Here is an 11,412-nt window from a genome sequence, read left to right on the forward strand (position 1 = left end):
AGGACCCCGATCGATCGAGTCGGTTGGGGCTGGATGAACAGGACCCCGTGGAGGGCTGGATGAACAAGACGATCCCGTGGAGGGCTGGATGAACAGTAGACGGTGGAGGGGTGGATGAACAGTAGCCCGTGGAGGGGTGGTTGAACAGGAGCCCGTGGAGAGGGGTGGTTGAACAGTAGCCGGTGAAGTAGCGCGCGGTGGAAGTTGGATGAACAGGAGCCCGTGGATGAACAGTCGCAGGTGGAGGCTGGAAGAGGTCGACGGTGGATGAATAGTAGCCCGTCGAGGCTGGAGGAGGTCGACGGTGGAGATGAACAGTATCCCGTGGAGTCCCGTTTTGCGGTACGCCACACCCCTCCCGATGAACAGGACCCCTGTTTCGACCGTAGAGCTCCAACACAAGTCCGTTTCGTCCGTTTTGCGGAACGCCACACCCCTCCCGATCAACAGGACCCCGTTTCGACTGTAGCGCTCCAACACAAGTCTGTTTCATTCGTTTTGCGGTACGCCACACCTCTCTCGATCAACAGGATCCCCGTTTCGACCGTAGGAGGTCCGTTTCCTCCGTTTTGCGGTACGCCACACCCCTCCTGATGAACAGGATCCTGTTTGGAACATGGCTAGTCGAACACAAGGCCGTTTCCTCCGTTCTGCGGTAGGCCAGGCCTCGTTTCGATCGCTTGTTCCGTACAAGCCCTCCTGATGAACACGGCCACGCATTCCGTTCCGACCCAGCCGATTGGCTCCCACGCGTTCTGTTGCCTCCCGATGAACACGATGCATTCCGTTGCCTCCCCATGAACACGACGCATTCCGTTGCCTCCCCATGAACACGACGACGACGTTGTTTCTCCGTTCTGACCCAGCCATGTACACGAGCCCTGGCCGTACTTATGCGCGAGTAGGCGTTCGAGACCCCGCCCATATCTACACATATGTGGCCGTATTTTCTTTCTTGCACACTGGCCACTGTACGTACGTATACATGCTACGTGTGCGCCTCTACATCGACACGTGCGCGCCTCTACATCCACCAGTATATATGTACATACACGTTCGCCACCAGAATGACAACGCTATGTACATCGACCAGGTGTGTCCCGACTGTCAGGCACTTCCTTGCGTGCAAAGATGTAGCTGGTGGGTCCCAACAGTCAGGGGGGCGAATCGTTTTTTTGGCCAGGATGCACTTCCTTGCGTGCGAAGGTGTGGCTGGTGGGTCCCAGCAGTCAGGGGGGCCAATCGTTTTTTTTCGGATGCACTTCCTTGCGTGCGAAGATGTAGCTGGTGGGTCCCAGCAGTGAGGGGGGCGAATCGTTTATTTTTCGGACACACTTCCTTGCGTGCGAAGATGTAGCTGGTGGGTCCCAGCAGTCAGGGGGAGAATCATTTTTTTCGTGAAATATGGTGGCCCGTCCGGTGGGTCCCCGCTGTCAGGTGGAGGAATAGTTATTTTGCACATAATAAGGGGGCACTTCCTTGCGGCTGTCGTGGACCCAGCTGTCAGCTTCTCCACATACAGTCCACGTCCGATGGAAGTCGTTCCTTAACCACGTTGTCCACGCCGCACCGAGAGCACCATGGCGGTGGACGACGGTGAGGCCTAGGAAGGGGACGACGCGGAGCCAGGGAAGATGCGGCAGTGGATGCACATGCGAAGAGGAGTACGCGGGTTCACTGGTTCGGCTGCGCTGTCGTAGCCGCATAATAACAGGGGGTGTGGGTGAGTGGACGGATGGCCTGGCCAGCGGTGGGAGTAGTAGGGGGCGGTGAGGCCTCCGCGGCAGCACAGCCGTCCACGGGAGGCAGGAGCAGGCGGCACGACCGGCACTGCTTTGGGTGGCTGGAGCACGACGGCCGTTGGATCGACATCGTACGGTCACTGCAGCTAGAATCGTTTATATTCACTAAGTTGATAAAGCCATTGGTACGTCAACTTAGTAGCCCCACAAGTCAGCTTCCGAAACTGTGCGCCCCAGATGTCAGGGGGAGGAATCATTTTTTAGGCGGGTGAAGCTAGAATATCCGAGATCGAAGAAGAAGCACGGCATCCGTTGGATGGACATCCAACGGCCACTGCTGCTAGAACCATGTGTTGACTATAAGTTGACAAAGCCTTGCATACGCGTCAACTCTATTTTTTAGTGGACGCGTCAACTTAGTAAGGCTAGAAGTGTGTGGTAGAGAACTTATAGCCCATTTGAGATTTGTAAGAATGTGCAACCCATTTTTGAATTCTAATGGAATTTACTATAGCCCATTTATAGTTTGTTCAAAGTACAACCCATTTCAACCAACCGTTCAAAACAGATTTCAATAAAAATTTCCCACATTTTAATGGGATCTGAAATATTTGTATCCCGAAATTTCTAGTGAGATTAAAGACAATTTGAATATAAATTTATATTACATAAAAATCCAATGAAACATTGCGCTCGCAACAATTAATGAAATTAAAATTTTCAATATCCAAAAATAATATTTTATAAAGTAATGACGTGTTTGGTGCATTTATTTATAGTTACTGCCCAGTTTTTATAATTACATCCCATTTGTTATTTCTTAAAGCCCATTTTCTTGTTAAGCCTAATGCATCCCTCCTAGGAAAGATTTGCGGCCCAGCGGGGCGGAAATAACAACTTGACCTTGCCTGGGTATTCTTACAAAAAAGTATAGCTGGGCTAGCCATTTTCAGCTTGAAAAAATTTAATATCTGGGCTAGATATCTGGCCTGGGCAAGACAGGCCACAACCCGCCCAGTTAATACCTGCAGCAATGTTTTCATTGTTGTTCAGAGGAGAAAAACTCTGGAGTGCTCGCACCTCCAAAACACAAATACTGCTCGAGCTGCTTGGTCCCAGCTGTCGGCCGCTTCTTGTGCAATTCTCTTGTTTATTGACTAGTACATAGGTTGACAATGGTGTGAGACCGGTCAGGAAACAAGGAGGAAGCAAAATAAATTATAGTTTTATATATCTATATCAATATCTATATATATATCTATATCTATATCTATATCTATATCTATAGTGTATCAGTTTTGAGATGGATCCAGAGCTAACAATCATAACCGTTGGTCTCCAAAATCCAAGGGCTAAGATCAGTCGGGTTCGCCATGAACAGTAGACTGGTGTTGCCTCTGCTATGTTCTAGAATATTCACGTGGCCCTTCGAGGAAAAAAAGGCCCGTATGCGATGCCTCATGGGCTATATTTTACTGCTTGAGCGCATGACGACTTGAGCCCAGATAAGAAGGATTGGGAGGAGAATGGGAAGAAAAAATAATAGAGTAACATACAGTTTTTTAATGAACCTCCAGTGTTTTAGATGTGAATGTACACTTTTTTGTATGAATATTAAAACAATTGTCGGTGGAATTCCATTTATCAAAATCACTCCATTATATTTTTTTCGAGTCACACTCCAAAATTACTCCATTCTTTTAAGATGTGCATTGCACGTGCATACATACTACTCCCTCCGTCCTAAAATAAGTGACTCAAAAATGACTCAACTTTGTACTAATGTTAGTACAAAGTTGGGTAAGTTTTGAGTCACTTATTTTTGGGACGGAGGGAGTAGTATATAATAAGGAGGCACTTGCGTACATTAGGCTATAGCCCCGATGGGTCCCCATTGTCATCCTCCCCAAGTAAAGTCATCTCCTCACCCACGCGCTCTTTCCGCTCGAAACAGTCAGCGCCGCCCGCCCCGCTTCCCAGTGCAGGCGATTGCTCCGTCTTCAAACGATACAAGTGACGTCTGTCCGTCCATCTGCCACCCACATTAATGATACGCGGTTGCCGAGGCGGCTACTCCAGCACCACACGTCCGTCCCTCCGCCGCCCACCATTGCTATATAAACTGTTGCGCCAGCCATAGCCACATTCATCTGCATCCGTTCCCTTTCTCCTATGCACACCACTACTGCCCACCATGGCTTCCTCGCACTCCAGCGCTCTTCGGGACGGGCGGATGACGGACCACAAGGATATGGCAGCCATTTCTGCTGACCGGTTGGCCGGCAGGCAATCGGAGGACGACGACGTCCCAATGGAGAACATGATAGTCGATGATCCAGCGCCAACCCCCTCCTCCGCGCCATCCTCGCCGGTGCATTACACCATGACCATCAGCGAGGCCCGTGCCCAATGTATGGACACGGTGAGGCAGATGCGTGAGGAGCAGTTCCGGGAGTTGCAGGCCGACGCCGCCTACAACCACCATCTCCTCCAGGAGCAGCTGCAGGCGGAGGAGCAGATCACTGCGGAGCGGGTGGAGCAGGAGGCGCTGCTCGACTCGTACCGCTCCGCCCGCAAGGGCCGGCTCGAGCGTTGGCGGTACCGCATGCGGGTGGCGGAGGCTACGGCCGCCTACAAAGAGGGCGATGAAGCTGGCGAGGCACTGTTTGGCAAGACCGAGAACGGGGCAGAGGACAATGTCGGCTCCGACGAGTCACCGCTCCGCTGGTGTCGATGAGGCCCTGCTCCACCGAGGCCCTGCGGTGCCAACAACGAGGCAGAGGACATCGTCGGCTCAGCCAAGGCCCCACCCTGCTGGCAACGTGGGGGAGGATTTCCATCGCTCCGCCGAGGCGCCGCCCGCCGGCAACGAGACAGAGGACATCGCCGGCTCCGCCGAGGCCCCGCCCCACCGCCAGCGAGGCTACACCACATAGAAAAGGAGGAAGAGTAGAACATGGTAGGTCGCCACCGCTCGGGTCCAAGTAAGGCCACCGCTGCTACCCTCCGGTTGAAGCCAAGCTAGGCGGGTTGACCATTGATGGCTGGTTAGCTTCTTGGCGGTGACGTGGAGTCGGAGAGCTATGCTGGAGAAGAACGCTGCTTCTACTTAACTGCTGGTGCAGTTGGCTGACTGACAGGTTGGCCCAACAAGCCACATGTCAGTTACGCAACTGCACCTACAGTTAAGTCACTGAAGCTTCTGTTCAGCTCAGCGGGACAACGGTGGGTAGCTTCGGTTAATTAATTATACCTCCAGTGCACCCCTTTTTAGTTGAAGAATGTATGAAATGTAATGAAATCTGGCATGTTTATATGAAATCCAACCATGTATGAATGAATTTATTTGAATTAGTTCGAATTCCTGTATCACTGGCATTGTATGAACATGCAAAACAATACGTACTAGCACTATTCCCAGGGTGATCACCTCGTTTGCAGCAGTTTCACATGTACTCCCTCCGGTCCTTTCTACACAAGTTGTGTCTGCAGTCAAAGTATCTCTACTTTGACCACTCTTATACAAAAAACTATGCACTTTCACAATGTGCAAGGTAAAAAGGAACAGAAGGAGTACAAAGAGTTTGAGTAGCTTTTTAGCGTTTCTGTACATTGCAATCAAACACACAGGGCTGGCAATTCATAGAGAACATTCAAAACAGTTGATGATTATGCATCTCAGCAACTCACATGTCAGAGGCAATATTTACTTCACAACTAAAGAATAAAGGAAAAATTGAACGACGCTGCTGACAGCAAGGGCGTCCCATTCGAAAATATCAAACGCATGTCTTAAAATCAATCAGCAAAATTTGACAAGGTTGTCCCATTCCAAAATATCAAATGCCTACGATTGTGTAATGGGTAGGGTTTGCCATCAGTTCAGTCATTGACATGGCACCTCGTGCTAAATAAACCAGCTGTTCTTTTTGTGCAGTTCCACCAAAATCAACCAAATTCGCGCGTAGCTTATATGATTTCGCCCTTAAATGTTGCAACGCCTTGAACTTATCGGCACCTCCTTTCTTGTGGTGGAAATGAATGAATTGATGTATTCATGAACATTTTGTGCAGTTCCCATTGAAATCAAGCTAATGACCCCTGTTTGCACAAATACAAAAAAGTGATTAGTATAAAGCAAACTGTACTATGAATTGACAGTTTAAACAGGCACCTATATGGTCCATGTAGAGCACACTTTTAGAAAAATGGAACTCACCAGAAAGAACCCTAGAACAATATTGTACTTGCGCATCACAGCAAAAAAATGGAGATTTATCAGTCCTTCTGAGTTGAAGTTAGTGTGGTCTTGTGGGGAGTAATGTAACCATCCTTCAACTGCTCCTTCTGATGAGAATCCTAGAACAACATTGTACTCGCGCACCACAGCAAAAAAAATGGAGATTTGTCAGTCCTTCTGAGTTGAAGTTAGTTTGGTCTTGTGGGGAGTAATGTAACCATCGTTCAACTGCTCCTTCTAATGAGAAGATAGACAGGGCTTCTTCATCCTGGCATAATCGGAACTAGTCACTTCACGTACTCAATATTCTTCTTCAGAGGAAGATGATCCTGTTGTGCAAAGACAAGAGGACAACTAAATGCTAGCATCCCTATTTGCTCGAAAAAAAGGAACGGAAATATTTAAAATAGCACAGATGAAGCACTTCTCAAGGACAATACCACTTTTTCATGACAGTATCTAAACAGTAGCACAACACCAACAGAGATGACAAAGCTCAATCATATATATGAACTAGTGGGCGAGTACCAACCTTTGTCAGGAGGCTTATTGTGTAGAGCATACAGATCAAGCACTTCTCCGGAACCATCAGTTGCTATCTACTGTGGTGGCCATGCTTACTATATACTCCTCGATTAGTTTAATGTTTCCAACATCTTTTTGTGCAGTTCCACTAAAATATATGGTATCTTGAAAGAAGATCCTTGTTTGCACAAGTAGAGATAATTACGTATTACATTAAGAGTGTCATCAAATCAGTGGCAAAACAATTGCTCGTTCCAGCCATAGCAATAAATTAAGATGCAAAACCATATCATTACTTGTGTCATCACAGTTCCAGTGCTTCATTATAGCACTGGGAGTTGATTTTTGTTTTTCCGCTTGTTCTTCCCCTTCATCACTTGGTTCAATAACAGACAAGCTTCGCCTTCAATTTAAGATTTGGCATGTCAATTAGGGAGCACAAGTATAGCACTAAACAATGACATTAATTTTCTGATGAAAGTGGCAAAATACAGGCCAACAGTTGTGAAATATCCTTATCTTACCTCAATGGGATATTACGGTGCACATACAGATTGGAAGTCTTGTCTCCATTTGGGAAGTTCACTAAAATCAAGCAACATTATCATAAAAGTAGCACAACATATGAAAGCACACTGCAGAATCATGTGAAAGAAGGCTAGTACTGACCTCTCATGATGCGGAATTCAAACAACTCACAAGAAGAAGATCTGAACCAAATTTGCCAACATGGATGTGAAGTAAGATCTCCTCTTGTGCAGTTCCACTAAGATCAAGCAATCAAGCAACATTGTTGGTGTGACATTTTCGTTGAACTGCACAAAACACTCTTAAAACAAAAGTGTTTTTTGTGCAGTGCCACAAAAGGTCATAATGGCAACGAGGTGAAGTTGATAACCCTCTTTACACAGAGGTGAAAAGGAAACAACTAGTGGTTAATAATGGTGGATGACACAGAAGCCAACAAAAAGAAGCATCTACCTTATCTAAATTGGAAAGAAAGCGACAGTAGCATTTCTCAAATGCCGGCATTGATTAATATTAACATAGAGATTATATTAAAAATAAAATTCGTTGAACGTGAAATTTGCTTTTAACTGTGGCATTGCATCAATTTTCCAGCGGCATTATTAGAGGGTGTTTTTTTACAGAGATATTCTGGTGTAGGGACTAAAAAAACTCCGTGTCAGTCCCATCTAAACCGAACAGGATGGACTTTTAGGGACTAAAAGTGGGCATTTGGGACTAAAAAAAGAAGACCCCGAGGGAGTATTTTTGGGACTTTTTCCAACAGTTTCCCCTGCCACACATCGCACCTTATCTCTATTAGTTCATTACTAGGGGTAACATGGTCTTTTAGCATGTCATTTAATAACCTCTAGTCCATGTTTAGTCCTTGGAACCAATCAGGTAGGGACTAGGGAGTTTTTAGCCAAACAGGGCCTTAGATTTAACAATAGCTAATGAGTTGCACGGGACAGTGGACGCACCAGCACCATGTGCATCTACCGATGTACTGTGGTCATGCACAGTTTGTTGCAACAAAGAACAAACAACCAAGGAGCATATTTGTGTTGCTCCCAGTTTTTGTCTTTAGACACCTTTCCCTATGTGAGTGCGGCAAATCTAGTCCTGCTCAAACTCTACAGCCTTGTCCCCCAAAACAAAAGATCAGTTTGTTACAGATGTGTGTACTGTGTTTTTATTGTTTTCCCTTTTCGACCAACGTAGGTGCTGGATAGCCAGTCTGTACTAGTACTTTTGCCCCCTTCCTTTCCTCTTTGAACCACGTCCTAGATTCATGCTATACAACTTTCCCCCTTCATTTCCTTTTTGAACCATGTCCTAGATTCATGTTATATACAACTTTTCCCACTACTTTCCCCCACTCCTTTCCTCTTTGAACCACGTCCTAGATACATGGTATACATGCAGCTAGAGAAATGCATGTGGAGTAACTAAATTATACCTTAAGGTTCTAGGGGCGTGGTTCGAAAGGCGACGGGACGGTGATGAAGAAGAAGGGGTCGGAGGCCCTCCCGCGGCGCCGCTGGGTGAAAGTGAACAGCTGTGCCGGTAGTGGTTTCCCTCCCACGCCGATGGCGACAGCGTTAAGCCTCCTTCCCTTCCCGGCGGATGGATCCTGCCGGCTCTTTGAGCAGCAGTGAGGGGAGAGAGAGGCCAACGAAGTATAGTTTAGATCTGAAGAGGGCGAGAGAGTTTGAAGAGAGCAACTACAAGCGCTGAGGCTCCAGGGTGTATATATATACTGGAGAGAGAGTATGAAGTGTGCAAACCCTAGAACACAAGTGCCGAGGCTGCAGCTTATACGTGATGAGGTGATTATACTGTCACTACGGTCACTACGAGATCGTATAGCTCCGTATCCATCCATTTTGACCAGTCAAAGAATCCTCCTGGCACAAATTATGCTCAAGTGTAGTTATCAAACCTGAGACCTCAAGTTTGTTGAGCGAACAGGCTAACCAGCTACACAACCCTCCCGTTATGTTCAACGAGAGGAAAATAACCTTTTATACATTCCTGCATTTGTGTGACAAGCTTGCTGTGTTTTTTTGTGTGTGTCTGTGGGAGTCGTTGGGATTTCAATTATAATCGTGTCATGTGGCTTTGGTGGTAAGACTATCCACAGTGGTGCAGAAATAATGCAGCCTTAGTCACCTTACCTCTCTCCACGTAGTACATTGGGTCCCACCAGTCAGAGGGTGAAACAAACAAATTAATAAGAAAAATTAAAAGCGCCAGCGGTGTATCTTACCTCACACATCTTGCTACTGCTCGGGAACACTGTACAATTGATCCCTCTGTTTGCTCACGTACTATTTTAAGTGAATCCTTATTATAACATGCACACAATTTTGGGCACTTCTATTCGACCTAAGTCAGTGTGCCACTGTATCTCATACTACTCCCTCCGTCTAGGTGTAATAAGTCACGTTGGAAGGTGCAGCGAGAGCAAGGTGGAAGCAGATTGGAGGAGAAGGAGAAACTTGACCGGTCATTCCTCCAATCAAAGCCCTGATTTCTGTCTCTAAACGCAACAATTAATCCAAACAACTAAGAGATGCCATTTTAGCTACCATGCAGGGCCACGTATTAACTTGCATGCAAGCCGACTTTGATTTCTTGACTGATCAAGCCGTAGTTGTGCTCCATGCATTGGGTTTCTGGGGGAGATAACAAGGCAGAGTAAGGAGCGTTTGGTTACATTGCTTAGCTAGGCTGGTCATAGTGGTGAGTAACTTGGACTAGTAACATGCATATGTTACTAGTCTATGTTACTACTACACAAAGTTTGCCATCGGAAGCGAGCCCATCTGGCTCTCCTGGGCTAGCAAGGTTTTTCTAGCCCACCCAAGCTAGCTAGCCCACAAAAGCTAACATATTTTAACAGTTCCAAACGCCTAACCTTGCCCGGCTATGCTATAAGCTGTTCTTGCTAAGGATCCAAACGCTCCGTAAGTAAAAACACTCGCTAGCAACGAGGCCAGGAGGGGATTGAGATGCAAAGTTAATGGACGACGCCAAAACATTTTGGGAATATCTGATTTCTGTAAGATGACCTAACACCTAGACGGAGGGAGTACTACTCCTCTGTCCAGGTTTGATGGAATATCCGTCACCTCTTCTCTTTTTGTACGTACTCCATTTGTATCTCACTTCCCGTGGCTTCGCACTCGCACTATTTTCCTATTCTATGAACTTGTGTGTGCGTGTGCGTATGTGTGTGTATGCGTGTGTTTAACAGCATGTGTGTCTTAGAGAGAGAGACAGATCGACCTAATCCTTTAGAGAAATGGTGTGTAGTGTACGATTTTATCCGCGAGAGTCGGTGCATCCTCTTGTTTTCGGGCGTCCGGTAGGGACAGGCGGATAGATGCCACGCTCGCTCCTGACCAGCCTGGCCCGCCCAAAGCCCCTCCATCGCCCGCGCGCGCTTCCCGCCCGAAACGGTCAGCGCGGCTCAAAAGAATCGGTGCCGCATTCATGCCCGGGCAGGGTGGACATGACCTCTCACTGGCGCCTGCGTTGAAGGGAGAAGCAGATTCAAGAGTGATGGTTGCTTCATCCGTCTAACTTACTGCTCGGTCTATGTGATTTGACGGCTCATTGGTCATTATTGCTAAGGTCGTAGGACTGCTGGATGTCCCACGCTTTCTGCGAAAGGAGGTACTAGTAGATTACAATTTTCTCCATTCTTACAGCGAAGGTGTGCAAGAGCAGTGAAAACATGCAGGCTCAGTGATTACATGGCCCACCTCACGCTATCACCATATTTTCTCGTATACTTACTTCTCCCTCCGTCTAGGTGTAATAAGTCACGTTAGAAGGTGCAACAGGACCAAGGTGTGTGTGTGTGCGTGTGTGCGTGTGCGTGTGTGTGCGTTTAATAGCATGTGTGTGTTAGAGAGAGCAACAGATCGACCTACTCCTACAGAGAGATGGTGTGTAGTGTACGATTTTAGCCGCGAGAGTCAGTGCATCCTCTCGTTTCCGGGCATGTCCGGTAGGGACATGCGGATAGCTGCCACGCCCACTCCTGACTAGCCTGGCCCACCCAAAGCCCATCCATCACCCGCACGCGCTTCCCTCCCGAAACGGTCAACGCCACTCCAAAGAATCAGTGCCGCATTCATGCCCGGGTAGAGTGGACGCGACCTCTCACTAGCGCAAGAGTGATGGTTGCTTCGTCCGTCCAACTTACTGTTGGGTCTATGTGATTTGACGGCTCATTGGTCTTTATTACTGAGGTGGTAGGACTGCTGGATGTCCCACACTTTCGGCGAAAGGAGGTACTACTAGATTACAATTTTCTCCATTCTTATAGCGGAGAAGTGCAAGAGCAGTGAAAACACGCAGGCTCAATGATTACATGGCCCACCT

Source organism: Triticum dicoccoides, chromosome 7B (assembly GCF_002162155.2).
Source record: "Triticum dicoccoides isolate Atlit2015 ecotype Zavitan chromosome 7B, WEW_v2.0, whole genome shotgun sequence".
Taxonomy (NCBI): Eukaryota; Viridiplantae; Streptophyta; class Magnoliopsida; order Poales; family Poaceae; genus Triticum; species Triticum dicoccoides.